This window comes from Anoplolepis gracilipes, chromosome 5 (genome assembly GCF_047496725.1).
Source record: "Anoplolepis gracilipes chromosome 5, ASM4749672v1, whole genome shotgun sequence".
Lineage (NCBI taxonomy): Eukaryota > Metazoa > Arthropoda > Insecta > Hymenoptera > Formicidae > Anoplolepis > Anoplolepis gracilipes.
This window is the reverse complement of record NC_132974.1, coordinates 6,646,870-6,667,923: the sequence shown is the minus strand read 5'-3', so window position 1 is coordinate 6,667,923 and position 21,054 is coordinate 6,646,870. Positions and strand designations below refer to the sequence as shown.

At 34.4% G+C, this 21,054-nt stretch overlaps 1 long non-coding RNA gene across 1 annotated transcript; it reads right to left on the bottom strand.

Annotated features, from left to right (window-relative positions):
• Positions 1-249: 249 nt before the first annotated feature.
• LOC140666323 (uncharacterized) lies at positions 250-5,442 on the bottom strand. The gene is made up of 3 exons (XR_012046744.1): positions 5,349-5,442; positions 894-947; positions 250-549 (listed from the first exon to the last, which is right to left on the bottom strand). It is a non-coding gene; the product is annotated as an uncharacterized lncRNA (long non-coding RNA).
• Between the last annotated feature and the right edge of the window lie 15,612 nt (positions 5,443-21,054).

The following is a 21,054-nucleotide window of genomic DNA, read 5'->3' as shown; positions in this document are numbered from 1 at the left end:
TATGGAATATGATAGCGCGTAAGAAAATTACTTCGTTTGATGTATTAATTATGTAAAAAGGAACGCATTTTTAATTCTGACATTATGATTCAATATAACGTAAGTACAATGAAATAAATAGAATCTGAATACAAAAATCGGATGAAGGTTTTATCAACAGATATGTTTGAAATGTGTTAAATAACACTTTATACCTATGTATATTGTACATACTATTATATATGACGTAATTAATGATGAGACGTGGATTTTTTGCTAGGTTAATTAGTGTGCATGTTACGATCGAATAGGGAAGGAAGAGAAACAAAAAAAGTGGTAGGTAGAATTATTTAAGGGGGGAGGGTCAAATAAACGGCCGTTTTTCCCGAATTTTTTTTAAACAGATGGAAAGATTTATAAAATCGGATCAAAGTACATCATAATATTCATGATTTAAGGTATATAAAAAAAATTTTTTTATGTTGAAAAATTTAAAAATGGCGGCGCAGTAGCTGCTTGAAGTCGACTCCTCGGATTTGCGCTGTGCAACGCTCAGGTAGCTCTAATTAACTAAAATAAAAAAACCAAAGTTTTTTCGTTAAAATGCGTTCATATGCTTTGCATGAACCTAAATTTAAAAAAAAAATCGAAAATTAAAAATTCAGGACCATTTTGAGAAAAAAGTTACCTTTTTCTTTTATAAAAAAATGGCAAAAACAATGTTTATTATTAATTGTTTAATAAACTTTTAGGTTCATGCAAAGGTCAATAAGTTAAAGAATATATATGCTAAAACTCGTTACGATCGGTTAAAAATTGTAGGTGCTACACTGCACGGCGCGTGAAATTTTACGTTTTGAGAAAAACGCGTTTAAAGTTTTCGGTACAGAAAAGTAGTGTTTAAGGGGACTTACGGCTAATGTAAGCTTAGTCTGCGATGCCAGGGCCATATAATAAGTCTTCCTCCTCTGTAAAATCATCCATTTTAGCCGCTATTTTTTTTTTTTTTTTTTTTTTTTTTTATTTATTTAGCGCATTTTAGCGCTCGGCGCCGGCGACGTTTAATGACTTTAATGACTCCGTAGGGACACTTAGACTTTGAACTTCGACTTACCGCTTTGAGAACACATTCTCCAGATATTAAATGAATTTTCTAAGCAATAACAAAAAATGATCGTTTACTTGATTCTCCCCCCCCTTAATCATCGATGTAATTATTCGCAAATTTTTATATTTGTTCAAATATTTATAATCTTGATTAACTTTTTGAATGTTGAATTGTTTCTCTAACCCATATCATATAAAAATAAGTAACGACTATCAATGATAAAAGGTTACAACTAACAGTGACTTCTACAATAGAATGTATATTTTTAATAAAATAGTATTATTCTCAAATATGACATTTGATTAATGCTTAATAATCTTTAAATTAAACTCTTCAAGATAGCGAATTCTCTATTCTAGAAGATCTTTGTCTAGAAGAATAAACAAAAGTAAAACGTGTCTACTTTATACTTTACTTCAAGCGAAATTTATTTTAAAATCGAATTTCAAGTGAATTAATAGTTATCAAAAACAATAAAAATCGAATTTCAATAATTACTATTCTGTCACAAGATATGTTGCTCTCCTTTATCGTATCATTTCCTCGCAACTGTGACGACGAACGATAAGGACAATGATGCTGCACTGGTATTAGAATTATTTCCGTATCAATGAATTATATGACATAAACAAAATTATTTTAATTTATTTGTTAAACAATAAATTTAAGGAATAATAATATTTTGTACAATAATTCAGTATGCATGTATTGTTGGTTGTTTGAAATGATGCCATCTCCATCTAGCACCTGCGACCTAAACCTGTTGATTTTGATCGTGTCGCAGAATACGTAAGGTATATTAATCAAAGGTCTTCTTGTAGGTACAGTTAAGTAGATACAATTAAGATACAATTAATCATCGGTTACAATCTTTAATCTGAAAAGTGTTTATCGGTAATATTTTAAAAGAATAATTAATAGAGATTGCTGAATTAATTAAAATTAGTATGTATATATGTATTACCATATATATTTGAATTAAAAATGCATTAAAAACAAACATATAAATCAAAAGTGTTAAAATTATAATATATGAAATAAAAGTATTATCATTCATGATTTTTATTTATTTTAATAATATAGCAATCTATTTTTTTCAGGATCTAATAATTATATGTATAAATATTTATGATACATGGTAAAAAATTTTGTGTTAAATTTAACTCGTGTCCCACTTATTGCTCGTGTCCCAATTTATCCACTCTAATTTTAATGTTAATTTAACAAAAGACAAATATGTAAACAAATAACACAAATAATATATAAAAAATTAACACAAAAATGTGAATTAGTGTAAGATTTACTTGTTATTGTGTTGTTTTAACTCTTAGAAACGGTGAATATATTAATTCACAATGCAGAAAAGTTAAAATAACATAACGACAGTATGTTATATTAACATAAGAGTATGTTAAAAATTTAACACAAAAATTGCTACACAAGAAAATTTCAACAAAAATACAAAATGTTTTTTACCGTGTATTAAAAACACGATTATTTTTAACATATATTTTATTGAAATATTATATGTAGTATAATATATGCTATTTGCAAAAACTCCACAAAAATAGTTGTCAAACTGAATTTATATATTGATCTTATTTTATTCTTTTTTTCTACCAGTTAGCCATTCGCCTCCTACCCTCGGTAAGACGTATAGGGATGAAATTAAAGATGGCGAAACTTTTTCCATTGTTTTACCCCTTACACTTCTCCCACCTTTACTGCGACTTTACTGCTTTTCTTTCGAAGGGCGAATTGCGTTGGTGGGGGCGAAAAATGGCTGAGAATATTTTTAGAGATCGAAGAAAGGGGCGGTCACCGAGAAGAATCTGACCAATATCCTTCATTCGACATGAATCGAATGATAAAAGTATAATTTGAAAAACATAATTTGAGAAAATATGTGTATGGAGAAACGAACAATTATCGACTCTATTTTTTAATATTTATTCCTTTAATATTTATTTGTTTATAAATAATAATTCATTGTGTGATTTAATTGCTCTTCAAAAAATATAATAAAATTCGAAAAGTTATATATATTGAGATATTTTATATATGTTTTTTGTATGTTTAAAATATTATTCTTATTGTTGTGTTTGTAGATGATATTCCTTTTTAATTTTCCCAAGCATATTGACCGGCATCTTCCCCGGTTCGAGATGGTAAAGACGCCTTCAGATCTTTGTTTTTATTGCAACAACAATGGAAGGTAGGAACACCGAGTCGAAAGGAAGGAAAAAGGAGATAAGAATAGAAGAGGAGAAAGGGAGAGACGAACCTGATGGGGGAAGGAAGGGAGCTCGTGGACGAGAAGGAAAGAGGCGAACGAGGACAAAGTGAAGAGGATGAGGCCAGTAATGCGAAAGGTATGCAAGAAATCGTGAGTCGAGTTTTGTTTTCCTATTTTCTCCGCGGATCTTTCTTATTTTCTTGCATGTTAGTCGAATGCAAAAATTTGCAGCGGATCCGCCGATTTGTAAACGGAAACGACCGGAAATATATGTGAAAATTGCCGATGTTGCTCTTTTTTGTATCTCTTTGAAGGTCTTTATATAAATTTTTTTCCTGCGAAAAAGAATAATTTAAAGGGCTTTTATTTTTTGGAAATAATGAGTTGTAATATTATTTTTTAATTATTTTTTTAAATTACTTTCTTGTACACGAATGTAAAGATAAAAAAATATATTTAAACCTTTTGAGTTTCATTTTGTTCTAATATTTTATCAATGTATAATATTAACAAGAGTGATTAGTTACTTGTAAGTTTGCAGTAGCAATGATTGTTTTTATTGATTATTCATTGTATCATTAATCCATTGACAAAGAAACAGTTTGCAGCTCGACAATCAATTATTTGCTTTTGCATTTGATAATCTAATTGTTTTGTAAGTAAAGTATGCAAAATTATGTGAGGACCATTTAATTAATTGACAAGACGAATAAACGATACCTGTGACTTCTCGATAACTAATTAAAATGGTCGAATGGCTGTAGCTTATTTTGATCAGTGAAATATTACGAAAATCAATAACATAGTAGAAGTCGTCGGGCAAATAAATATAACAGTGGAAAATGTCGCAGAAATAAATAAGGCAATGGTTTTGCACGAAAATTAATAAAATTTGTTATGTGTATATTCATATATACACAGCCGCGAGCAACTGAAAGATATAATTAAAGATTTAGTAATACAAAGTATGAACAGAAATGTCGCAGAAACTGAAACCACATATATATAGTTATATAAAATAAAAATGAATATATATAATAATATATAAATATAAATAAAATGAACTTTTTTTGCTTGTGCACGATAGATGTCGATGTCAAACGACGCTTCTGAACGCAATATTTACAATATACTTACTCTCCGAATTTTGGATAATTTAACGATCGTGCTAATGAGACGAAATGCACGATTACGCGAAACGAGCCGAAGGCTTGCCGCACGCTGGAATTTAATTAATTCGCCTATCGTTCAACCTCGCACGATTCACGATCAAGGAGGTATTAGATTACGGATATAAACGTAGCATGTGAAGCTACGTATATGAACATAGGACGTCATGTCTGAGATCAGCTGGCGAGCATGATTTTCCAAGACGCATAAACACGATTTATTAGTGGCCGACTATAAACTTCATCATAACATTTAAATAATTCGTAAAAAGTTTGTAAAAAAATAACTCTTAATTTAAACTAGACAAAATTTAAGCTAATTAAATTGTTAATTATTTTAATAATAGATGCAAGAAAGACAGGGAATTCCATATAATAAACAGGATTCCCATACAAAACATTTCTTGTTTTGTGCTTAATGTGTTTTATCTTTTCGAATTTATACACCGAATTGTTCAAGTTAAAGAAGATATTTTTTTGTAATTTTTTTAAGTATTTTTAGTAAGAAAGAAGATATTTTTTTGCATAATTAATTTCTGTGATGTATGTAGTTGAATATGAATATTTTAATTTTAATGCTCATCTTTAAATGTGATATGCAATTCTTGAACATAATCCAGGTGAGATGAATAATGTTTAGCAATTATCGCTTTGCAATTGCACGCTTTCGACGAGTGACAAACATTATTATACGTCGCACTATCTCTTGTTTGAGCGATTAACTCTTTAGAAGGACGACCGGACATTAAATTGAATCGCGAACATGCATTGATAGATATCCGGTATATATACATGTTTTCAGCGAACATACATGGCCATGAAATATTATCTTGTTTGACCGGTATGCAAATCTCACCTGACCAATCGCATGTGAACGGGCCTGCTTCGAAAATTCCCGACGAAAGGTCGATATACTGTGCAGCTGTTCGTAGAGGATCCTTTTGTTCCGAATGTAACGAGTGTCGTTTTCCCTTCTTCTTCCTCTGCGCGTAAAGATATTTTAAATATATATGCGCTTTTAGATAATATAATAGTTGTATCATTTCGCGCGCGTTTATAATATAACATACGCAGATGACGCAATCAGTGCTCTTCCGATCACGTATTGCTCAGGGTTTCATTATTAATTATGCATGTCGTTATGAACGTTACAATTATGTCAAACGTAACATGCTTCAAAGATAATGTATGGTAAATATTATACTGAGGAGAAAAACTTAAACATCTTTGCATATGTAGGATTACTATTTCTATTACAAGGTGCGTGAGATGAGTAGAATGTGAAAATTTAATGTTCGTTGTCCGTTGATTGCTTTATAATAATTGAGAATATATAATATAATAATAGTACGCCTGTGGAATTAAGTACACTGCAGCGAGTAACATAGTGGATTAAAGGAGAGTCAATTGCAGGACTAAATGTGGGAGTAACGTGGTAAACTCCGGGGTATCTCACTATGCGAACGCTATAGATCGAAATAGTTTTTCAATTTTCACGGACGATTGGTCACCCTCCGATCGCAATTTTCCCGTCGCTTAGCTTTTCGATTATATGCCGATCGCCTGTATTGAAAGCATTCTACTAAGAACAAAAAGCTTATTGGTTTCCTATCCGCATTAATTAAGAGACATTTGCATTTTCCATCGGTAAATTATAATGAATTGCTTGATTTATATATTTGATAAATAAATAAATAAATGTTATTGTTACAGTAAATCGGTTTTGATATAAATAAATGTTATCGGTACGGTCTCATTAAAAGATATTTTATGTCTTTTCGATTCGTATAATTTGATATGATTACCTTTTTATTTTTATTAGTCTCTTATATCTTGCTTAGAGAAAAAAAATTTAAGATTAAATGTTGATGTATAGTATTTACATTAAAATCTTTGAAAATAAAATAGTCAAAACCGCAATGATTTAAAACATGTGCACATATTGAGATTTATGTATATTTATTTAGATATCGATTGCGTGTATGATTCTGAACATTTGCATTGACAATACCTCGATAGACTTGTTATGATGATCAAAAAATTGATTTGTTGTAAGACCATAACGTATTTAATAGATTAGTGTTTTTTTTCTCTCTTTTTTAAGTATATTATTATATTATTATATTATTAGATACAATTTGTAGTTGCATATATATTAATTAATTTTCATGACAATTGCAGCTATATTAGTAGTTATCAAGTTTTTAATATTATTTTTACATGAACTCGTCGTAATTATGGTGACAATGATTAATCGATTCTTAAAAAAAAGGTTATAAATCTCTCGCTATTCCGTGTCTACGAAATGGAAGGATGAGCAAAGATCTCGTCCCTTTGATAATGTCTTGAAAGGGACAATAGTCGAGAGAGGACGTCGGCTGGATAAATTATGACATCATAAGGCAAGGCAGAGGGCAAAAACAAAAGATGGCGATGCGGCGTCACTGAGAAAATAATAAAGACTTTTTAATTGTACCATAAATTTAAGAAGCTTTGTTTTTACGTCGTTTGAGGCTACAAATAAACTTTGCACTAGTCATATTTCCACGGTTTTTTTTGCAATCGCGCATTTTTGAATTAAATAATCTCATACTGACCTCATGTTAAATATAAACAATCTAATCAAGTGAATAAAAGTAAATAAGATAAAATATAACAAAAAACATGTTTTGTAAGTATAAGAATGTAGCTATTTAAAATTAATATGCGCTATAAAATATAAAACTTTTCAAGATTTACTTCATATTTAGATTCGCTATTCAAGGATTTTTATTAAATTATTTTTCTGATAAAAGCAAAATAAATAGCTATTTCTTGTACAATCTTATTGCGAGCGCAGGTCTAAAATATTTCTCAGGAGTCCGATAATTTCTTACCCCAGAGGTTACTGGGCCAAAAGGGCGAGAGGGGTCGATGCAAAGGGGCCGAAGGCGGAAGAGGAAGGGTTGAAAATTCGACTATCGTAAAACAGGTTTTGCAACGGCACCCGGAAGCCTTTTCGGTAAATTTTTTGAGTTTGTTTCTAATCAGTGGTTCTTTCAGAGGTTGTACAAAGCAGCCTGCGCCTTTGCTAGAGTTTCGCTTGAAAGCATAGCTTAGAAAATACCAGTTCTTCTATATGATGACCGTGGCACATTATCGGAGCATATAATGAAATAAAGATATGCAAACATATTCTTTTAATATAATTGTGTGCATTTGTATGTAAAATATAATATATGCGCATAATTCTTAAAGAAGTTGAACAATCTTAAAGCAGAAGAATATTTCCAAATATTTTTAAATATCCTTTATTATCTCATTAAATACGTATGTATTATATATTTATATGAAAAAGACATTCCTCCGCAGTAAGCTCAACAATGATTCTACGAAATAGTAGTAATTAATAGAAATAGTTAATTATTAAGTAAATTTAATAAATAAATTGATTTATAAATAGAATAAATAAATATATAATTAGTTGATTACATAAGTCACAGAATTATTTTATTGTGTATCTCTATATAAAGAGATTTAAATAAGAATGTTTCTTTCTTAAATGTAAATGTAAAGACTCCACAAAGGAATTACAATATACAAAACAACTTTTTTATTTTTTGTAATTCCATATGTAATGGAATCAACACAAAAAGTGAAATAAATAATTAGTATGTAACTGGGAATAGTTGTGAAATATAACACATGAAAAGGCACATTTAAGAAAATACTTTTAATTAAGCACAGACACTATAGTATTTTTAAATCTTACAAAGTAACTGCTCACGCAAACGTAGATCGCAGGATATTAAAAAGTTGGTAATTTTAAGTCACCGTACGGTACTTTTACTTTTCAAAAGTGCAGGCGTGGCGATAAAGAATGACTCCGGAGGGCAGCCTCGTAAAGTCACTGGAGAACACGAGGATACAACGAGAAGTGGTTGAGCGAGAAGGTTTAGGATCGGTCCAGTCGTAAAAAGGCAAGGGATGGCCGAGAATATAGCCCGAAAGTCCTTAATTGCCACCCACCATGGAAACGGCGCAATCCTGTTTTATCACCTAAAGGGAAAAATGCGTAAATCGTTACGGTGACTCGATAGAGTTATATTTTATCTAAGACATAAATTTTTTGTTATACAGCCCATGTTACACTTATGTCATTCGTTATAGACGATCTGTCAACGAAATAAAATTTACTATACAGAATTTTTACCGTATTAAATTTCGTAATAACAGATTTTCCAAATAATTTATGCATGTGATCGCGTACGGCAATACTTTTTTTTTAATATTTTCTATTATTCATATATATTTACAAAAAAAATTATATTTCTTTTTGATATATTTTTTTTAAGTTAACGTATGATGAGCTACGTCGTTACTTTACATTAAAGATTTAATGAACACGCCGACGTATATCGTCGAAAGAGGGAAAGAAAGAGAAAGAGAGAGAGAGAGAGAGAGAGAGAGAGAGAGAGCGCGCCAAGTATCTAAATATACAGTATTATATCTGACCCCTCTACTTTCCGTGCAATCTCCGCCGCGAGCTGCGAGGGCAAACAAACCTCTAAAAATGATCGCGAGCTTCCCCACTACCAAGTCAAATCTCTCCCGCCTCTCTTTTGCTTCTTTCTGAGCTTTTTGCTCCTTCCGCTCCTTGAGAGAAGACGAAGTTGAAGGTGGAGGTGGGTCACCTCCACCTTCTCGAGCAGCCCGAGGGAAGAAAGACCGCGGGTGCTGTTGGGGGGTGGACGAGGAGGGAGAGTAGTGGCGAGGCGAGACTCGGAAAAGCGGGAAGAAAGAGCGAGGGACGCAACCACCTTCGCCTCCTCCAGTATTTTAGATAAGAATAAAGTAAACGGCGAATGGGGTTGCCGGAGGGATGGTTGCTGCAGCGCAGGGGTCGTCGGGGGGAGACTCTATAGCCAGGGAGAGTTGCTATGGACAGGGGGGGACAAAGGGGGGAAGGGAATGATGCTTCTCAAGCCGGGTCGTATCAAAGCGAAAGGGGAAAGGCAAAAAGTACGGCGATCGATGCTACCGGCCACGCGGAATACAATGAAGACGTTCTGCACGTTTTGGTTTTCCGTCTCTCTGTTTATTGGATCGAGTTTCTCAGAGTAATCCAGAACGTGAGTTTTGATTTTCCTCAATGTGTGTACATAATCTCTATCTGATATGACATAAACCTGAAAAACATGTTTGAAGAATAAACTCTTTCAATGCTAATTTCTCAAAAAAATTGTGATTCACCTTTTAACTATTCGTAATTATTTGTGTGTTTTAGCATACATAAAATCTTTTTCTTTAGTGATAGTTATAAAACATTTTTTACTTATATAAAATTGTATAAAGTACATAAATATCTGTTCTATCTCTTACTTATGAAAAAACTAAAATAATAAAATTTCTTTTTTATACACATAACAATTAAGTAGACTTTGCAAAACAAATTATAATATATACGTATTATAATATTACGTTTTTTATTCTATGTAATTATATTATATAAGTAAGTAAATAGCAAGCAATAAAAATAACACGAATCATTGCAAGATGAGTCTTGCAAAAATTAATAATACTTGTTTTGATACTTGAAGATATAAACTGAATAAATTGTTATTCATAAATATTTTTTATTCTATGTAATTATATTATATAAGTAAGTAAATGACACGCAATAAAAATAATACGAATCATTGCAAGATGATTCTTGCAAAAATCAATAATACTTGTTTTGATACTTGAAGATATAAACTGAATAAATCATTGTTATTTATAAATGTTCATATGTATACAATTATGAATCAAGTTTATGATCTTATAAAAAAAAAACTTAATACAAAGGAAGCGGTTGAAGATTTTTTTTCTAAGAACTAAATAATAAAAAAGGAAAAAACTCACTTTACGATTGAACTATATAATTAATATAATAACGCGATCGGTACAAACAGAGAAAAGTTCGCCTCGTTATAAGTTCGTATAATTTTCTCTACCTATAGAAAAACGATGACCATCATGCTTTTTTTGTGCCCCTTTCAATGAACCATCACCTCTCTCGGCCACCACTACCGTCGTCGCCGCTCGCCGCTCATGGGGTTGGTTGAGCATAATAGAGGCGAATGGGGTGGTGGGATGAATTTCCTAATTAAAACTCGCGCGAAACTATTTAAAACTTAAAAAGGAACGAAGCTAGACCCAAAGCAACTCAGGCCCCATTATCGCCCATGCCAGAGGAACTTCGGCAAATTATAAATTTCATCGGACCTGCTTCTCGTTCCACGGCGAATCTTACCACTTTCTACTCTTTCCCCTCATCTCGTTTATTCACACGTACGCGATTCTTATCTGATTGATTATTCGAATCGATTGGTTAGTATAATTGATAATTAGGTAAAAAAACAGTTTTTTTCATTTTCATTGTAAATAAATGCATTACTAATAAGATGCGCGAATATCATAATTCATAATATAATTAATATTTCCACGACGCAACATCGTTGAATATAATTTTGCAAATTTATTTATGGCAGCTACGCCCGCAACAACATTTCCAGACGATCGTTGCATTTTTAATTTATAATTACTGGTCAAATTTATAGCAATCAACCTTAATAATTGAAAATGTTGATAATTAAAATTTAGGCCGAGAGTGCGTTCGATATTTTAGATGCGGCAAAAAATTGCTTTGTCTCTTACGATAATTAGTCGCGTTTAAAGGTTGCTTTTCCTCCTTTTGCACCGCGGCAATCGAGTAAGTACCTCGTTCCTTACCAATCCTTTTTATTCTTTTTTCTCTGCTTTTCATTATACGAACGTTTCTAGCCAAGACTTACTCTAACGGCCTCCGGCGTGCTGGCGCAATTAGAAGCGCCCTTTTAAGCTAGGTCATAGATTTTTCCGCGTATCTACCCTGCTTAAAACCAGGAAATTTAAGGGCACTTTACAAGCTACTTGATACATGTGCTTGTTACCAAATTTCTCCATTAGATTCACTCCAATTTCTCCTCTTTTTAATCTCATTTCTGTTATTTGCATAATTGTGTAATTATTTTTTTAATATTTTGTCGATATGTTTATTTTAAATATCTTCTTAATATTAATGTATTTTATATTATTTATTAGATGTTATCTTTTAAATGTGGAATAGTAGATCTCTATTGTATCGGCTTCATGGAAATTCCAGCTTGTGCCATCTGCTACATACCAGCTACACTTAGAATATTGCTTCTGTTACTGATATTGCATCGAATACAGAATGATTTCTTCTTTATCAATAACCGAAACATAATAGAGGGCAGTATACAGAAAATTCACAAATTTATAACATATTATTTATTTTTTTTTTCAGAGAGATTGCAGATAAAAGTTGAACATTTTAACGTATTGAAGATTTTTTACATAAATAAATTATGCAGTAATGGTACAAATATAAATAATAATAAATTAACTGTACATAATATAATAAATATATTAATGTTAATATATAAATAATATATAATACAATAAATAATATAACAATTAAAAAATTATGCATACTGACCACTGACCATATGCTTATATTGCTTCCTAATATAAAGGCTTAATTTTTTCTTGAAGCGGAAAATACATGATGCATTGTCGGTTAATAAACTAATTATTAAATTTTTAATTTATAATTAAGTAACTAATGGTAATTTATTTAAGATATTTATTAGTTACAATTGCAAAAAAATTTACATTGGTAATATAAATGGAATAGTGCAGGACTCGCAAAATTTAAAACATGGAATATTATAGAATCGAAATATGTTTCTTTCCTTAAATTAAATTGCTGATAATTATAATATAACCATCATTTAATTGCGCGATGAATCTCTAAAAATGCTTTTATGTCACACTAATTCAGCATTTTGCAATGAATGGTTGTAATAATCCGCGTTCTATGTGGTACACTGTATTATATTCATTCCCGATATAATATAGCGCAACGTTGATGCGATATAATTCATGATAACCTGATTACGCGCAAGTAAATGCAATATTGCAAGAGCATCTCACATCGCATTCCGAAGCGACGACGCTCGTGACATCGCGTAAATTGATTAATAATTAAAAGTGAGATTGAAATAATGATTTCAATATTTCTGCAAAAAGTCACAATGACATGATCGTTTAGAAAATTAGTATGTTTGCAGACTTTTTCAATCGTGCAGATAAATTAACGATTATAAATAGAAATTAAGAGACGTTTGTTTGGGCCTATTCTTAAAGTTTAAAGTGATTATTTAGTACGCCTAATTATCTGTATACAGTCTTTGATAAAGAAATCGAAGGCTAAAGAATGAATCCCGGCAACCATTGCTAAGAGCTTTAATAAAAATTTCACCCCCTTCTCTTCTTTCTCTCCTTTCTCTCTCTCTCTCTCTCTCTCTCTCTCTCTCTCTCTCTCTCTCTCTCTCTCACTCTCTTTCTCCAGGCAAGCATCTTTCTTTCTCTATTTTCCGGTTCTCGGACTCGCTCTTACTTGCTCTCTTAAGCATGGCTAATTCAAAATGGCGTCGCCGCCCCTATATCATTCGCAACCCTCTCTCGCCTCCGCGTCATCCCTCGTCCACCCCTTTCGACCCTAGGCAAAACGACGCGTCAGGGGTGGGGCCGCCGAACTATGGCGCCCCGTATACCCTACGCCGCGAGCACGTCTCGGAACTCGACCAACAAATTGAAATCCCGCATTTTCCATGGGCCTAAGCCTAGCTCTAGCCCTTGGCAACTTTGTACGGTTTATCATGGGGCTTCGTACTAACCTTTAACGATATTTTCAGATAAATTAGTAAAGAATGTTGGTAATTCTGTTTGAATTTATCTGAAAATGTTGCCGAAAATGAATATGAAAAATATGTATACGTAAAATATAATATATATTATATTTTTTGAAAATTATTATGTATTATATGCAGGAAGTTAAAAAAGTCTGATTTAGCAAATGTAAAATATAATCTGACATTTCATGATTAATTGATCCGCTCTGTTCATATAAAACTTTCATTAATATTATTACGATAATACTTGCTTTATTATCTGTTTTAATAAGATGTTAAAAGTAATTACACATAAGAAAAAGTATCCTTAATATCTACAATTATCAAAGAATGACTTTTTTTATTATAAGATTTTATTAAAGTGAAAAGATAAAAAAGGTATGTTAAATATATATTAGAATATATATTTATATATTTGTATTTCTAATATTAATAGTGTTGAAACTAGTAAATTTACCTATACTTAGAAAATAAATTCTTTTATTTGTTGCCGATAATAATACATAATTGTTTAATTTTCTATTAGCACGATTAGAAGCGCGATAATTAGTATGAGATAATTTATGCGATATAGGACAAACAAACAATGAACCCAAATATAATTATCTCTGCTCAGTTGATACAGTAAATAATACAATAAAGATATATCGAAATAACATACTTATAAATTTAAAATATAATACGTGCAATAATAAAGCATGCGTGATTTTTTTCATATTTGCAGTATTCTTCCCGAACAGTGATCGCGAAGTTAAATCTTCTAACTCTAACTTATCAAGCAGAATTTTACTTAAAGATGCGTCCTAGCGCGATGAAAAATTTTCTCAGAAACGCTTTGTGCAAAATTTTTCTATCGGACTATCAACTGTTTGTTCGGGAAAGTCCGAGGTGAACGGAATTGGTTTGCCCGCCGTAGGGTGACAAAAGGGAGGAGGGGGTTTTCAGAAGGGAAGCGGAGGAGGAGGAGGTAGTTTGGTGCGTCGGAATGCGAATTCGGACAACGAGGGGGCGAGAAGGGGGGTGGCGAGGACGCTCGTTCGCGCGTCCGTCCCGCAAATTTCGACGGCCACCGAGATTTCGGTGTCGCCGTCCATATAATCGCCGTGCTCCGAATTCCGACAGCGAGATAGTTAGGACACTTGTGGCCTACGGCCGGAACTTTTGCACTTTCTTGCGATTTTTCTGTCTTTCTCCACCCTCGTGTCGCGAACCGACACGGCATATTTCGCGAAACTGCGACCGAAATTGCATTAAACCGACGTAGGCCGGTGGTCGATTGGGATCGTCGGTCGTGGTTTCGCGACTCACGCGATTACGCCCGTCTGCCCGTCGTGTCAAATATAAAATCATATCGCTAATCGCTCCCCCAGAATTCATGAGGTTTTGAGGTAATCGCGGGATGGCGCGACTGTGGGATTCGAGACCGACCTTTAAATCATGAATTTCGATTACGCGAATTGACAATTTTGCAAGTTTTATTTCAATTATTATTCCGTCAAACTTTAGATCTTATAGCTCATTAAATTCGTATATATGTATATTTTTTAGCATATTGTATTTTACGTGAATTAAACCACGGCCATTATATTCCGATTTCTTTTCAGCGAACACATTTTGTGATAAATATAATACATTACCTGATTATGTGCTTACTAAAATATGTTATTGTTTTACATTTACCATTGTTTTATATTTTATCTTTTGTTACTGCTAAAAATTTACGTTTACTAGTTATCAATAAACAGGCTTTTAATTCACGTAATATGAATGCAACAGGGACTGAGTTTAATGTTGACATAATGAAAATTTAACGCGCGTTTAATGTTTGCACATTTAACAAATATCAAATAGTATGATTAAACGAAACGTAATTAATGTAATTGGAAATCGATGGCGGCGGCACAACATGGTGATAGAGTTTCTCTTTTTAACATTGTCGCAGTTAGACGTGAAGAAATCTATTAATTTCATCACGCGTTCGTTTAAATGATATTTTGATTAATATCGACTTGGCGAAAATTAGGATTTAGTATTTACACAGCATCTCTATATGCGTTTATAATTGTACGTTTTTTTGCGCGCGCACGCGTCTTTACCTGATTATTTTGTTTTGCGTCGTTTTGTTCGTTAAGAAATATATTCTTATAATTGATATTGTAATTCGACGTGACACTGAAAATGAAATAGACTCGATACGTACGGGATATCCAAACTGTATGCGAAATTTCAGCGAAAATAAAGTGCACACTAATACGTCGAATAAGACACGTGGTTGATATTAACGCGAATTTTTCCACGGCTCGCGTCCAACTGACCTCGCCCTTATTTTTCGGTCACGTCTCTCCTTTTCCAGCGCCCTTCCTGCCCTCTGACCACCCCACCTTCTCCTGGTTACGGATTTTTACGATTCTGCGCGTGGAAAAATTCGTCTTTTTCCAAGCATTGTCTCTCAAAGAGAGAGACTGCGCACTGTGTGACATTTTTTGTTATTTCTTCATCAAAAAAAACTTTGATGAAGTCGCTATTAACATTGAAATAAAATTCTCTTTACGAGATGTTGGTAATATTTATTTGTAAAGAAAAGCTTTATCCGTTGCTAATAAATATTTGTAAGAAGTTATTATGAAAGAGATTTATTAAAAGAGAAATAAGTGCTACTCTCATTGTCAGTATTAACACGAGCGTAAATTCGAAACGCGCAATGATACGTTTACCCTAATTTATATTCAAACTAATAATGTATTAATCTCGAAAGACGCGCATCGTCGATCTTTCGCGTATTTTTTTACAACGATTAAATAATCAAATCAAAGCGGACAGATTTAACGGCGAGATCTCCGGGATTGGTGAACGAAGATGCATCATGCACGTATCCGTGCAGCGTCCAATCAGCCGCGACGAACCGCGCAGCCAGTGTACCAGCAGGGTTGTACGAAGGACGACTTCCCGCGCCGGAACTTCGGAAAGGGATTCCCGCGAGGAAGTCTGAAGGAGGTGCGCCGCCTTGAAGGAGGGCCGGAAGAGGACCGTGGAGAGAAATCCGGAGCCCCGCGAGGCCATAAATTCGCCGTTCGTTTCGAAATTCTCTCCCTCGTACACGCGCGCATCACCGACCCGTACAGACGTTCACCTACACGTGCGCAGGGTGGGTATATAAATTCGCTTCGCAGAATAAGGATCGGCCCCTTTCAGACGTCGGGTGGCTGGCGTACTCGGATGGGTGGCGGCGGTGGCGTAGTATGGTGCGGTGTGGTATGGTGTGGTGTGAGTCCCGTTTCAGAGGTAGGTCGCGCGGGTAGGAGGGTGGGTGGCACCTTCTTGGATCAATAAATGATTTAACATTCACAAAATGGCGGGTGAGCCCCCGGCAGGGGCGGAGAAATAATATAATCTACCTTAGACTCTCTCTCTCGCCTTCCTTCCGACCTACCACCCCCGGTATCGTCGTGCCGGGGGGGGCTGCGCGGGACAACGCGGGGGTCTCGCCGGGTGGCTGAACGAGGGATGGGCACGTCCCCCTTTTCCAACTTACCTCCCCGCGATCTGCCGCAATCCCCCTTTCCCTCTTTCCGCCGTGTCGTCAGGAGACTCCCGCTAGGAGAACTCTGGCAATACCTACGGTTTCGCTTCCAACGGCGTTATCATGTAAGAGAGAGAGGACCCGAGAACACACAGCCGGCACGAAATCGGCGGGGGATGACGCCGTGAATTTTGACTTTTCAAATTCCACGAATAGTTACGGAACCACGTCGCCTTGCGCGCGCGATATCGCCGATTCGCGCAAGGGTTAAACGTGCACCGCACGTTTCCGAGTTAAGATTCCGACGCGGAATCTTCTGTCGTTTGCGGGAAATTGGAAAGAGACGAACTTGTAGAAATCATAGAACATAATACATATATATATATATATATATATACAATAAATTATTATAATGCGTGTATAGGATAGTTGGTATTCCATTAATCAAAATTTAGTCACAAAGGGACAAAAATTCTAATTATAAACAACTTTTCAAGATAATATGTATATATGATTTTAATCGTTATATTATAAAAAATTTTAAAAATCAGAATTAGCTTATAATTATGCACAACTATTAAAAATATCTTGTATTCGTCCAGTCGAAGATATATTTTATCTTAATAGGAGCAGTAAAGTGGATTTTAAAAGGGAACGGCGGGAGGTGCTTCGGCTTCGAAGCTGGCAGACGTGCAAGATCCCTAAATATTAAGGGGGCATTAACGTGGTCGGCCATTTTGCAATCCCTCGGAACGCGTGTATATATATATATATATATATATATATATATATATTCTCTTCTCTAACGTATATTATTATATTATAAGGGGGTGCCAGAGCGCCTCCCAAGATTATGGAAATCGCGGCGGGTATTAAGGGGGCGATGCGACGGTGGTGGCTCGACGAAGACGAGTGGAGGGGAAGTGGAAAGGAACGCGAAATACACATCTCTCTCCCTTCTCTATCCCCCTTTCCTTCTTCATCGTCAAACTCCTTCGAGATTGGACCAGCAAATTGATTTCGTGATATAATCCTTCGACTTCTTACAACCCCGTGCACGCGAGGTATGATTTACGAGACGGTATTTTACAAGAGATTACGTGATTTGCTTCATAACTCTGCTGTCGGTTTAAAAAAGTCGAAATTTTCTTAACCAATATTATGTATATATATAAGCCAGAAAATTGTAATTTAATTAATTACAATATAATTGCTAGGAACAAAATTTCATGTAAAAATAAATATCATTATTTTATTATATCTATAAAATTTAGAAAATGCAAGTTTTTTAATAATTATTATTAATTATAGGAACCATGCACACTTTTATCGTATTATTTGCTTTGCATTTATGTGGATAGCATGAATTATAGTGCCGTTTATTTACTAAGATCAAATTAACTCTATTGTAATAGTTACGTTGTTTAAATTTACCTATTGTTATTTAACACTAAATTGTCTGGAGATAACAAGAAGATGATATATTCAGAATTTCCAAAATATATTAGTCGAGTGATATCTACAATAATATCGAAAATAATTCCTTATCACTTTTTTTTGAGACTTGGATGTATGATAAGGATATACGAAACGAAATGTGTAGAGATTCGTACACACAGCGGTTGGTTCTGTCACATATCTTCATTAAGGGGGTGGTAACTGGCAGGACAGGAAGGTACTTAGTTCGTGGAAAGGGTGAGGAGGAGGTAGGAAGGAGGTAGTAACTACCGTCGGAGAACCAGCTTCGGAGTTCCTCCAAGTTTGTTGTGTGAGAAAACAGGGACTGATTTGAATTTATATTACTTGGCCTCCCCTCTGAATACGCCGCGCGTTCCCGGCTAAGGAAATTTCCATATATCTGAGAAAGCCCCGGCGCCGAACCCGCAAAATGAATGCCCCTGCTGCCAAATTCGAATTTTGAATATGGCGGACTTTGGCGAACGTGAATTCATCCTGGCGAACGACGTTCGTATATTTAACCCACCACCCAGTTAGCTTTGTCAGAATGACACAATAGAACGGAAGAAATAGGATTAAATGTATAACGTAATTTTTATAGTTTTGATACTTTACAATGTGCATTACTTAAAGTACACGATTAAATTTTTGGAGAGAATATTTAAAATTTTTGTTAGCATCTCTCTCACATTTCATTTCGAAGAGATGAAGAAGGAATTGAAATAATAACATTTCTGCCTTTTCAAGAAGAAAAATGCACATAATACAATCTAGTGCATCTTTATTTTTTGTAATTATTTTTTAATCATAAAAAAGAGAGAGAGAGAAAGAAGCAATAATCATTATTAAACTTTGTAATGGTTCGCTTTACTAAAAGTCAAGTTTAATCGTATAATAAGAAAAAAGATATAAATAAACTAATTAAGTTTAGAGAAAGAATCATAATAAATTAAATGCCACGAGAAAAGAATTGATCAAAAGAATCGCGTGCTTCGCAAAAGGGAAAAAACATTTCAATTCATTAATTATCCGTGTGAATTGCGAAAACACCTCGATATAATCCGATCAAAAGGCGACGTGGGAGACGCGGTTGAATGACACGCAAGAGGTGGAAAACATTGAGAAGCTCATTTAATTCACTGGCTCTCGCTCCTCTTTCTCTTATTCTCTGTCTTTCTCTCCTTCTGCCAGCGCTTAATTCTCGCTTAACCTCCGGGTTTTTACGCTAAATTTTCGCCGGTCTCACCCTCGTTACCGCAACCGCCAGGGGTGGGTTAGGTAGCCGGCTACGCGCTTAAGCACTTTTTAAACGTCCCGTATATTTATATCATCCCTACTCGGGACGTCTCCCTCGCTTCCACTTTCTCATCTCGCACTCCCGCGCGCGAGAAGCGGCGAGCACGAAACAATTAAAACGTCGAAACGAGGGTCCGGGTATTCCGCGGCGAAACGTGTTTTCGCACCACCGTGCTCGGTCCTTCTCACCCCCGCGAGCGTGGTTATATAATCCGGAATGGAAAAGAAGGTGCCGAGCGAATTCTCGTTTCGCACGGATTCTCGTCCGTTAGATTTGCCGCTGCCGGAAATATCTTCTCCACTATATCTTCACGCTCGTTTCAAAATATCGCAGCGACATTAATATAATGCTTTTCACGAACGATGCGATAAAATATACATTCTGTCACATTCTATTGTAATATAATAATTGCATCGAAATATTTCACTACAACGATGTTAAACTTGACGCGAATAGAATTTACAACTTTACATTATCGATAATTAATTTACCTATAGTGTCTTAATATAATTAGTGATATAGATCGACGATTATTTCGAACTTCGAGAAACGTTGCGAATAATGATCCCGAAGTTTCCTCGACTGGAAACGACACGAGACTGGTTACTTTTATATCTGAGATCTCCGCGGATGTCTCGCGACGCAATTTCGCAGAAAAACCTGTTAGACATCCCGACCCCGGGGGTCGAGCCGCTGACCAGTTACGTGAGAATTGTAACTTGCGATGGCTCGACATCGCGTTATGAAAACAGACTCGCTTTCCGTGGTCAGCGAATGTAGGACAGCACGCAGGATTCCCACAGGACTGGTCCTGGCAACTTGCTGTTGCTCCGGCTACTCATGTAGGCCGCTCGAGAAGACGCCGACCAGTCACTGACCAGTCGTCGACCAATCAGTCGGCCGATGCCCCGAGATAATATAACCCTTTACCTTTTCGGCGAGGGTTGAAACAAAATCGATTAAGAAACTTCCTATATAATTAAAACTTTAAATTTTTTACAAAGATAAATTTTTAAAATCATTTATACATACAATATATGTAATATTTACTAGATTTATCATAATTACAGATTTATACATTATTATCATAATCACAGATTTATATCATGGCACATAAAATTGAAAGAACGTTTGCGCGAAATTCTCGCGAAACGAGACTCTGATGATTATGAAATTAAAGTGAGCCGATTCTTCCAACCACTGCCATTTTCCGACGGCGTACGATAAAATGTATACTCATTTATCACGTCGTTGTCTTAGGATCTGCATATATATTTAATGTGTGATATATATCGCTCTTATACCAAAACTATGAATGTGCAATTTTATACAGTTCTGAATTATATTTGAAAATTGGAAAATTTAATTTACTCCGAAAAATCAGGTTATTGTTTTATTCTTGTAATATATTCTTTCAGATTATTCAAGCAAAATATTTTTTTCATGCATAATTTTTTTTTACACATTATATCAGTATTATGTTATATATATCATTTATATTTAAGTA